General features: G+C 34.0%; 1 long non-coding RNA gene and 1 pseudogene across 1 annotated transcript in view; one reads left to right on the forward strand and one right to left on the reverse strand.

Moving 5' to 3' along the window:
- Positions 1–2,212, forward strand: part of LOC148211935 (uncharacterized) — a 44,033-nt gene extending 41,821 nt beyond the window's left edge. Inside the window, exon 2 of the long non-coding RNA XR_015790298.1 lies at positions 1,935–2,212. This is a non-coding gene — a long non-coding RNA (uncharacterized LOC148211935). The remainder of the gene's footprint in view (positions 1–1,934) is intronic.
- Positions 2,213–6,501: 4,289 nt separating this feature from the next.
- On the reverse strand, positions 6,502–6,900 carry LOC148211936 (secreted RxLR effector protein 161 pseudogene; annotated as a pseudogene).
- Positions 6,901–10,915: the final 4,015 nt, after the last annotated feature.

The following is a 10,915-nucleotide window of genomic DNA, read 5'->3' on the forward strand; positions in this document are numbered from 1 at the left end:
AAGAGGTTTTATGGTGAGGTAGTAGGTAACGGATCATCTAAACTCACTTTCGATGCAAACTAAGTGTTTCTAACATGAATTCTAATCAAGTTTGGTTTGCTTTTGGATTTAAGAACCCTTCGGTGAACTTGGTAGCGCATTAGAACTTTGTTGTAAGTAGTTCTTACTTGGGGGATGTTTGTTGATTGAATATGTATGAATTGTGTGGTGCTTTCGGTGTGTTTATTAATTATTAATATGTAAGTTAATAGGTGTTATTGAGATGGTTCCGTGCTTAACTTTGCTATACTTGAATATCTCATGTATTTAGAGTTTGTTGGGCATCATTTGAGGACTTCTAGTTGTTATTGTTGGGTTGCATCCTTGTTGTTTCTTTTGTTCCTTTCCTTTTACATATTAGGAAAATATCTTGTGTCATGATTATTGGATGTGCCTTGAAAGTTGCTGCTTGGTATGGTTGGAAGTGATTAAGCTTTGATGTTTGAAAGCATGTCTTGGGATTGAAAATGCACGTGATAGTTTTATGTTATTTAGTTTACGTTTGCTTAGTTGGAAGCTACGGGATTATTTTCTTGTTTTGTATGATGAAGAGCATGTTGGATAATTGTGTTTTGATTAGATGTGTGAATGGCTTGTCGATGCATTAGAAAGATTGGAATTGGTGGCCTATCGAGTAATGAAAATGTAACTCTTGTTTATGTTGGTTTATGTGCCTGAGTAGTGTTGCATGTCCGTCGGTGATAATAGTGGAAATTTTGTATTGTTGAGCTGCTGAGATCTGATGTGGAATGATGTATGTTGCAGGGAATGCTCGTTAAAGTGGACTTATTGTGGAGATGTTGTTGTCTGAATTTTGCATAAGATGTTTGGCGTGTCTGATGTGTTTATTTATGTCTAGCAATGCTTATTGAATACTAATGTTGGATGATTTCTTCGAATGTTGGATATTAAATGTTTGGATGAATTGTGTTGGGCGTGTTCTTAAAAGTTTTCTGAACCGCTATGTGAAATGTATGTTATGTGAAGCAGGCCATAGGGTTATTTGTTGAAGCTTTTGTGTGCTCTATGTTGTGATTAGGTTGGTTGCTGTCAAACTTTGTGTTTTTAAGATCTGTGATGCATTGAAATCATACTAGTAGTTGTGTCGTGATGGGCGTTGTGGTGGTTGCTGTTATTAGGGAAGTAGTACTGAAATCCTGGTTGGAGGCTAGAAATGATATGTGGAGTTATGAAAGTTACGAAGTGAATGGGTGAGTGTCAGGAACTCGGGTATAAATGGTCGAGGCTGATACGTCACTAATTGGGTATCGAGGCCTCGGGTATAAATGGTCGAGGGTCGATACGCCAATATTGGATAAAGATGAGCGTCGAGGCCTCGGGTATAAATGGTCGGGGGTCGATGCGAGGAGTCTTTCGAAAAGAGAACTATTGGGGCCTTGGGTATAAATGGTCAAGGGCCAATAGATTGTAAGACATCGATGCCTCGGGTATAAATGGTCGAGGGTCGATGCAGAGTTCAAGGCCTCGGTACAAATGGTCGAGGGCCAATGCTGCAGGGTCGGGGCTCTGGGTATAAATGGTGAGGGACCGACTCTGCTCGAAGGAGTTAACTGTGGAAGGCTAGAGAAGCTGTGATAAGCGTAGAGGTACTTTAGTTGTTAGGGAGACTAGAGGTTGGTAGTAAATGTGTTACTGGTTGTGGTTGTCACCGAAGTTTATAGAATGTGTCTATGATTGAATGCATAATGTGACGAAAATCATGACAGTGAATGTTTCATGATTTGGTTGAGCATGATATGTGTGCGTTGATTCTTTAATAAGCATGACATGTTGTTCCTTGATAAGTATGTCGTTTGTGCGTGACCTTTCAGATAAGGGCTGCTTACTAAGTACTGTGTTGTACCCATCCCTCTTCTTTCCCCTCCGGTTTGCAGGTATCGAGCTAGCTCTTGGAATGGTGATGGCGAGGAGGAGACTTGATCGGAAAGACCATTAGCTATGCTGTGTGCAATTAGTTTCTTTTAGTTAGAATAGTTGTGGCCATTTAATGTTGTAGTTGAGTTGGTAGTGGTTGGTTTTGTTTAGTTTTATTGTCTAAAGGATGTTGTAAGGTTGCCGATTCATTATTCTTTTAGAGCATTAATTTTGTTAGCCTCTTGAACTACGAGATTGTAATCTACTTAGGATATTTATGAATACATTTGTTTAAGTTGATCGTACTTGAATTAGCTTTTGCTTCATTGCCATTCGAAATGTTAATATTCTTTTAGTGGATGGTTTATAGTTAGTAAGGTTTCCTTGAAGGGTTTGGTTAATGTGAAGTCGGTATTAAATGGATTATCTGTATAGGATGTGAGTTTCTCTTAAAACATTAGTGTTGTTGTTCTAATTGTTCAAGCTCTCATGAGTGTTGGATTAAGAGTAATGCAGCAGAAGCATGGTAGTTTTATTGCTTAGTGTTGTTGTGAAGAAAATTCTCTTGTTTATGCGAAAATTTTAGGTAGGCTTAGTAACGGTCCCTGTTTGGAAATGGTGAAATTCCTGGGGCGTTACAACCGAGACTAAGGACTGTAGGCAGTGCCACAATTTGCTCGGGCTCTAGAAATATGATGTTGGTTGGGACTTGCTGAGCTCCCTCAACAAATGGAGGTGGGTACTGACCAACTGAAACGTCATATAGAGGGTTATACGTTGTATATTGCGGCATAGAGCCCTCTACTACTGGCTTAAAAGGTAGACCAAACCTATGTGGATAAGACGGGGTTTCTTGCGGGTCATGGACGAGATTGCTAGATATAGCGGGATCCGCAACCATCTTGCTTTTTTCTAGTGCGAGAAGGATGGCATCTAACTTTTCTCGCAGCTCTTCAATATCTTTTCTTATTTTCTCTTGCTCAGCTTTTTGATCTTTCACTATTAACCTTGCCCTGCATCTGGTACGGTATGTGCGATGCGGTGCTAGTGATCGAGCTATCTTGAACAATCTCCCTATTTTTTATTAGAAAATAGAAAACAGGAGGAGAGAAAATGAAAAATCATAAATAAATAAGCTCATAATTATAAATAGGGTAAATAAATAAATATTACAAGAAAGAATACGAAAGAAAAACGATGTGCCAAGTTTGAACCACAAAGCTTGAACCATTAAACAATAAATTGGAAATAGAGAGTATCAATAAAACTTTCCCCATTGCTCTAGATCTCATCGAAGCTTGTCAAAGGATTTAAGCATTTTTTTTCAGGACATCCAATTGACTGTTGTTTTAAAGTTCCTCATTTGCTTTGGAACGATGCTATAACATTCTCCAATGAGGCGTCACCATGAATACGTTGCATGCTTTCTGACCATTAACGAACAGTTTCTTGGTCTCCCTCCCTCTTTCTATAATTGGGTTGAGTTTTACTAGAACTCATGCTTTAATTTACTGTCAATATTTAGTGATTTAAGGAGATGCTTTAATTTGTGGAACTCTTTTCTAAAAAAAACAAACAAACAAAAGAAAAGATTGCTGTAAAAAGAATAAAAATTAAAAAAAGTAATAATAAAATAAATAAAGTGAAAAATGAAAAAGCTTATGTAAATGCAATGAGACTCTTTTAAATGTATGACTTTATTAATACCAACCCAAATAAAAATAATAATAAAATAAATAAATAGCGAAATTTTATGCTAGTACTAAAATGAGTGTAAAGTTAATGCCTATGCAACCTAGAGGAAAACGGCCCCCAAATATTTCATACGCTTTCGCAGTATGGTCAATTTGAGTTGAGAATTTCATGCACCTGTACAGGAATCGAGATTCCACGAAGGTCATACTACTCAGTTTCTGATCTAATCTTAAAGATAAAGTCCGGGTAGGAGGCTTGTGAATTTGTGTGAAACGCATGATAATGCAAACTTACAAAAGCAAATAATTAAAAGACAAGATGTGCAATAAAAAATGAATGAACCAAAATATTTTATAACGGATTGTAAATGACAAAAATAAATGGCTTGACTCTCAATAGTCTCCAGTGAAGTCTCCAAGCTGTCGCAACGTCATCGCGATGCGGAGCGGTCGACATCATCCCCTGAAGGGTCTCTTTCGAGATAATGGTTTGGAGTCGTCACCAATCATCTACGAGGTGTGATTGGTCACCTATTAAAAAAACTTGGTCTGCGAAAAACATATTTTTGGTTCGGGAGTCGATTGAGCATAGGGAAGGTATTAGCATCCTACGACACCCGTTTTAAAAACGGTTTCCAAATTTTGTCTTAAATTATCATGTTGTTTTATTTAGTTCAAAAGAAAAATATTTTTATCTTTTTATTTAAATGTCTGACACTCTATTAATTCACACTTTGTAATAAAATATGAATTGATAGGTGCAGGTGGCACGAAGGCCATTAAAAAAAATTTAACACCTCGAGAATATTGAAAGGTTTCAAATCCGTCATTGGAGTAAACAAAGTAAGATTTAAAATAATAAAAATAATAAATAATAAATAATATTAATATTAATAATAAAATAATAAAAGAGAGTCGTTTCTACTCATATCATATACCTATTGCAAGTATATCAGACACTCATATCAGTAGTATATCATATGTATATCACATACATATATCAGTAATTAGATATATTACAGATATATTACATATATTTGGACCTCCGTTTGTTTTTTAAAGTGATATATTTGGAAAAAAAAACTAAATGTGGTTGTTATTTTGCTAATTTTACTAAATATTTTTGTCATATTTGTAACTATCCCTTTAGAAAATAATAATAAACAAACAAAGTATAGGTGTACATTGTTTTTATAAACTTAATTTTCAAAACCAAAGTGGTTAACAAGAAAGAAAAAGAAGGCAATGGAAGAAGAAGACCTAGACCATACAAAGGAGAATAAAGGAGACGTGGCAAAAATATGCTTTGCTTTCTCAATAAATTACTCTTAGAACAGTACACTATATATCCGTGTAGACTATAGTAACACAATAATTAGTAACTAACTAAACAAGTAGTTAAACTAACTAAATAACAATATCTAGTAGGTCAGTTTGGATGGGTTATGTGTTCCTGTGTTCGTTTTTGCACCTTAGGCACCATTTTAGCTTTGTTGAGTTCAATAAGCTAGGTTATGTGTTAAACAACGTGAGTTAAGCACATTTTGTTTCAAAGGGTAGCCCCATTAGCAATAGCTTGGGGTCATTGATCATACTGGCTTAAAGTCTAAGTTGTAATTTTTTGATGAGTTTAATATCAAAAACTTTTAATGTCTCCTAGGTCCGGACCTTGAGATGGGCGCAGGTGCTTTTGGGTATAGGGGAGAATAATTCCGACTCCTAGTTATAAAAAAAAACACACATTTTAATTTGTTTCAATGTCAAAATGTAAATTATATGGGGACGTGTTTAGAAATGGTAACGAATATTTGAGTCAAGAAAAGTTGAATTCCTTTTGAACAAAAGTATTCTAAACCTTGTGCTTCATTACTACCTCCAGCCTTGTCAACTCTAATTAGGGTGGCCATAGTAGCGAATCCAAGAATTTCATTCGAGGGGCACAATACAAAAATAAGGTAAAATATGATTTCAACGCTAACAAGAACCTTTCTGTAATTATACTCTACAAACTTGGTTTTGAATACTATAATTGTAATAAAAAATTTTAGTTCTTAAACCAGGATTTGCAGGTAGTTAGTTGTGAAAAAATGTAGCCTACACTTAAAAGGATTAGATAAAATAATCTAAAACTTCTAAGTAACAAGAACAATAAATAAAAATTAGGGAAACAAAAACGCCGAATTTATACTGGTTCACCTAGTGTGGACTACGTCCAATTCTCTACTACCGTTGTAGGTTCTACTAAAATGTCAGGAAGAATCTCCCAAGAGTTTACAAGCCCCTTACAATGATTTCTCTCGGTTTTTCCTCACACAAAAAAACTCTCACGAATCACTCTACAATTCTTTCAAACTCTCGAACGGATACACAAGTATTTAGCTCTCACGACTCTCTATTTGTGCACATCAATCAAGTGACTCATCTATCTCTATTTATAATAGATGGTATGACAAAAACTAAAAGGGAATGGAAAAATAAAAAAGCCCAAACTAAATAGGACAAGGAAAATTTTAAATGGACCTTTTCCTTATAGGAAAAAGATTTTCTCTTTGGTTTGGCTCCATAATCCCAATAATCTCCCACTTGTAGTCAAAGCAAGCAATATGTCTCCTCTGCAACGGTGGCGACTTTTCTCTAGTCGTGGAGAAGTCTAACTGAAGTTGTTATCAATAAGGATGACCTTGGTAACCATAACCGCTGGATTCTAACAACTTGGAATCTTTTCAAGCAACAACATTCCATCTTCCAAATCTTATCTGATAAAATGGTATCTTATCTGTATGTGTTTCGTTATTGAATAAAACACTAGATTCTTTGCTAAATGAATAGCGCTCTGACTATCACAATGCAAAGTTCTTTTTCCCAATCTCAAGCCAAGTTCTTCCAAGAAAGACTAAAGCCATATCATTTCTTTGCTTGCTTCAATAACTGCAACGTACTCAGCTTCTGTAGTAGAAAGTGCTACTATATTCTGCAGTTTGGAGACCCAGCTAATCGCAGTATTACCCAACGTAAGAACATATCCAGTAGTACTCTTTCTGCCATCTGTATCCCCTGCCATATCTGCATCTACATACCCCTACAGTTTAAAATATGATCTTTTAAAGTGCAACGCATAATCAATCGTCTTCCTCAAGTATCTGAATATCCACTTCACAACCTCCCAATGTTGCTTTCCTGAGTTACTCATATATCTGCTGACAACTCCCACTACATGTGCAATATCAGGTCTTGTACAAACCATGGCATACATCAAGCTTCCTATAGCTGAAGCATATGACACTCTAGCCATATAATCTCTTTCCTGCTCGGTAGTTAGTGAGTGCTCTTTAGATAATTTAAAATGACTAGCTAAAGGAGTACTCACAAATTTTACATTTCCTATGTTAAACTTGTTCAATACTTTATTAACATACTCTTTCTGTGACAGTGTCAAAATACCATCTTTTCTCTCTATCCTCATCCCTAGGATTTGTTTGGCAACTCCCAAATCTTTCATGTCAAATTTTTTCGATAATTCAACCTTTATCTTCAGAATTTCTTCTTTGTTTGGTTCTGCTATCAACATGTCATCAACATATAACAATAAAATGATGAATGAGTTACCCTGAGTTCTTATGTAACAGCAATGATATGCTTGACACTTTTGAAATCCACTACTGCACATAAAACTGTCAAACTTCGTATACTATTATTTGGGTGTCTGTTTGAGACCATACAGGCTTCTCTGAAGTTTGCATGTCATTTTCTATTGCCCCTGTACTGTAAATCCCTGTGGCTGCACCATGTAAATTTCTTCCTCCAAATCACCATGAAGAAAAGTTGTTTTGTAACAACCGGAAAAAATATATAAATATATATATATATATATTTAAATTATTTTTTTTTTAGTTGTTTTCTTTTATTTTCTCAAAGATAAACCTTTTTGTTTTAGAAATTACTTGTAAAATATAATTTGTTCTTAGAATTTAAAAAAAAATAAAAAAGAAAGAGTTTTATTAAATCTTTATCTTTTTATTATCCTTTTTAAATAAGGATTCATTAGGGTCTATGTTTTATTTTTCTTAATTTGCTAGACCTAGTCTTCTCTCAAAGAGAAAAAGAAAAGAAAAGAAGAAGAGTTTTGGTATTTTCTCTCAAAGATAGGTAATATTTTCTTCCTCATTGTTTTAGTTTTATTTTTCTTGATTTGTAGTTCTTTAATTCAGTTTATTGGGAAAAGTTTTGAGGTTTTTGTTTTTTTAGAATCAAAGATTTTAAGGACTTTTTTACCCTAAAAATTTTCCACAATTTTTGGTTTGAATCTTTTTGTTTATAAGACTGTTTTTGGGCTATTTTGATGCTCTTTTTACATAAAAAGTTTACCTATTTGTATCCTATAAATTATAGTTTGTTGTTATGATTTTTACATGAAAAATTATATGTTTTTACCAAGTTTTAAAGGTTTTCTATAAAGTTTTCAGATCTGATTTTTCTATAAAAATCAATAAATTGTTAATTGTGTTATGGAAAATTCTTGGAAGTTTGATTTTATAAAACAGAAAAATTTTCAGATTTAAAATCCCCAAATTTTCAATTGTTTATAAGGTTTTTAAGCTGGTTTTATTGAGAAACTTTTTGTAAATTTAGTTCGTATTGATTTATATCGATTCTTCTATTTTTAAAGTTTGTTATTGTTGAATTTAGAGGCTTTTTAACCTAGTTTTCAGATCTGGTTTTGTAGCCCCAAATCCATACTTTCCTAATTATTTTGCATAAAAAAGTGTTTTGAATGGGAAAATTGGGTAGATAAGTTTTGGGTTATGGTTGAACTTTAGATCCTTGGATAGGATTTAAGGATTGATTTTGGGTATTGGTTGTAAGTGATTTGTCATATTTCAACAACTAAAACGTATTTTGGATTTGATAGAAAGATTTGAAATTGATATCTTGCATATGAAATTGAAGTTTTATTATGGATTTGAAAACTAATTTGGCAATTGAAAATATGTTTATTTACAAAATATTTGAAGTATTCTTAAATGATTTGATAAAGTTTTGTTTAAATTTATTTAAAGGTTTGAAATTGATATTTTGTTTATTTGTGAAATATTTGAAATCATGTTTTGGAGGATTGATAAAGTTTGTTTTAAATTATTTCAATGTTTTGATTTAATATTGAAAGTAAGTATTTGTTTTGCATTTTATTTGAAAGATATTTTGATTGATTTCATAAGGCTATCCGGATATGCCATGATTTTGTTTTGAGAAACGTTTGGCTTATTTGGGGTAGTAGCCTAATTTGGAATTGATGGATTTCTGTTCTGGCTTATTTGTGGGAAGACACTTTTGTGATTTGGCATTCCTTGGGAATGAAGATTCATGTGTGTGTTATTCACTCACATAGCCTCACACTTAAGTAACTCTGTTCTGGTCGATATTATTTCGACAACTCTGTTCTGGTCGATCTTAATTCGACAACTCTGATAGAAGCTTCTGATTGATTGGTGCTACCAACGGGTAACCACATATGTTCTGTAGGCTACCCAAATAATGCAACCTTCCACTCTGATTTTGAAAGTATGAATGAATGTAAGATTGTTTTGAATGTTTGAATGATTTAGTTATTCGAAAGTTTGAAAGTTGTACCAAATTTTTTGGAAGGAATTTTGAAAGTTTTGATTGAAAGAAAGTTTGTTTTGAAGGATTTGAAGTTTGATCAAATGAAAGTTTGTTTCGAATGAATGAAAGATTGTTTTGAATCATTAAAAGTTCGTTTTGAATGAATGCAAGTTTGTTTTGAAAGAATGAAAGTTTGTTTTGATTGACTGAAAATTTTATCTTATTTGAAGACTTTTGTTTTTGAAAATCTAGTTTGTTTTGAAAATTGTATTAAATATTTTAAAGGGCTTTAAATGTTTTGATCTGTTCGTATTTTTGTTTACGAATGTTTTAAAAGGAAAATGACTTTTGAAATTCGATATGGAAATTGCTTATTGAGTATTTTTGTACTCATCTTTGTTTTCCTAAATGTTTTTCAGATGAAGGATTGAATGATCGTTCTGGTAGAAGGTGAAGTTTAGCATACTGGCATGAGTTTGAAAGTCATCTTCCTATTTAGTTAAGTTAGTTTAGAAAAATTCTGTAAAGAAATTGCTTCCGCTGAATAATTTTAGTTTTTAAGATTTCTTGAAAGTTACGTTTCCGCATTTTGTCAGAATGACCGTATTGGAAAATTTGGGTTGTTACATGTTTTTACATCCATTTGTTCCATGAACAAATCTTCTTCTGCCACTACCGATAGAACAGTCCAAATGGTAGTTAGTTTAACTACGGGAGAGAAAATCTCATTTAAGTCAATACCTTCCTTTTTTTGAAAGTCTTTGACTACAAGCCTTGCCTTGTACCTTTTGCTGTCGTCGGGCTCCTGTTTGATTCTATATACCCATTTATTCTGCAAAGCTTTCTTACCTCTTGGTAACTCAGCATGTTGTCATGTCTGATTGATCATTAGATAATTCATTTCATCTTTCATGGCTAACTCCCACTTAACAGAGTCTTCCAGTTGAACCGCCTCTTCATAATATCCAGGTTCACCTCTGTCAGTTAGTAAAATATAATTCAATGTAAGGAAATACCTCTGTGGTGGTCTGATTGTTCTACTACATCTTCTAACTGTTGGTGGTGGTGTTCTTTGAACCTGATCAGTTTCCACAACTGGTTCATCAGATTCCACAACCTGTTCATCAAATCCCACAACTGTTTCTTCAGGAGTAATTATATTCTGATCTTCAATCTTTGTTGTTTTAGTCTCAACCTCAGGAGGACTTATATCCTGAGTCTTCTCTGTGCTTCCATCTAACTCTGTCTTTCCTTAATCAACTTTATTTCTGTCAATGTATAAGACTTTCTCATTGAAGATCACGTTCTTGCTTCTGACAGTCTTCTTGTTTTGGTCATCCCAAAACCTGTAACCTATCTCAGCCCCACCATATCCAATAAAGAAACATTTCTTGGATTTGGCATCTAATTTACTCCTGTGTGCAGCATCAATGTAAAAGTAAGATACACAGCTAAAAACCTTTAGATGGGAAAAGTTTACATGTTTACCAGTCCAAACTTCTTCAGGCAATTTGAAATCTAGTGATTTGGTTGGGCTCCTATTTGATCAGATAGGTCGCACAATTGATTACCTCTGCCCAAAACATCTTAGGCAATTTTGCATGTATTCTCATGCTCCTAGCACGCTCATTCAGCGTCCTGTTCATTCTCTCTGCCACACCGTTCTGTTGTGGTGTTCCTAGAAGAGTCTTTACCATCACAATTCC

Source organism: Momordica charantia (genome assembly GCF_013281855.1).
Source record: "Momordica charantia cultivar OHB3-1 chromosome 4 unlocalized genomic scaffold, Mcharantia_2.0 BLBB01000004.1, whole genome shotgun sequence".
Taxonomy (NCBI): Eukaryota; Viridiplantae; Streptophyta; class Magnoliopsida; order Cucurbitales; family Cucurbitaceae; genus Momordica; species Momordica charantia.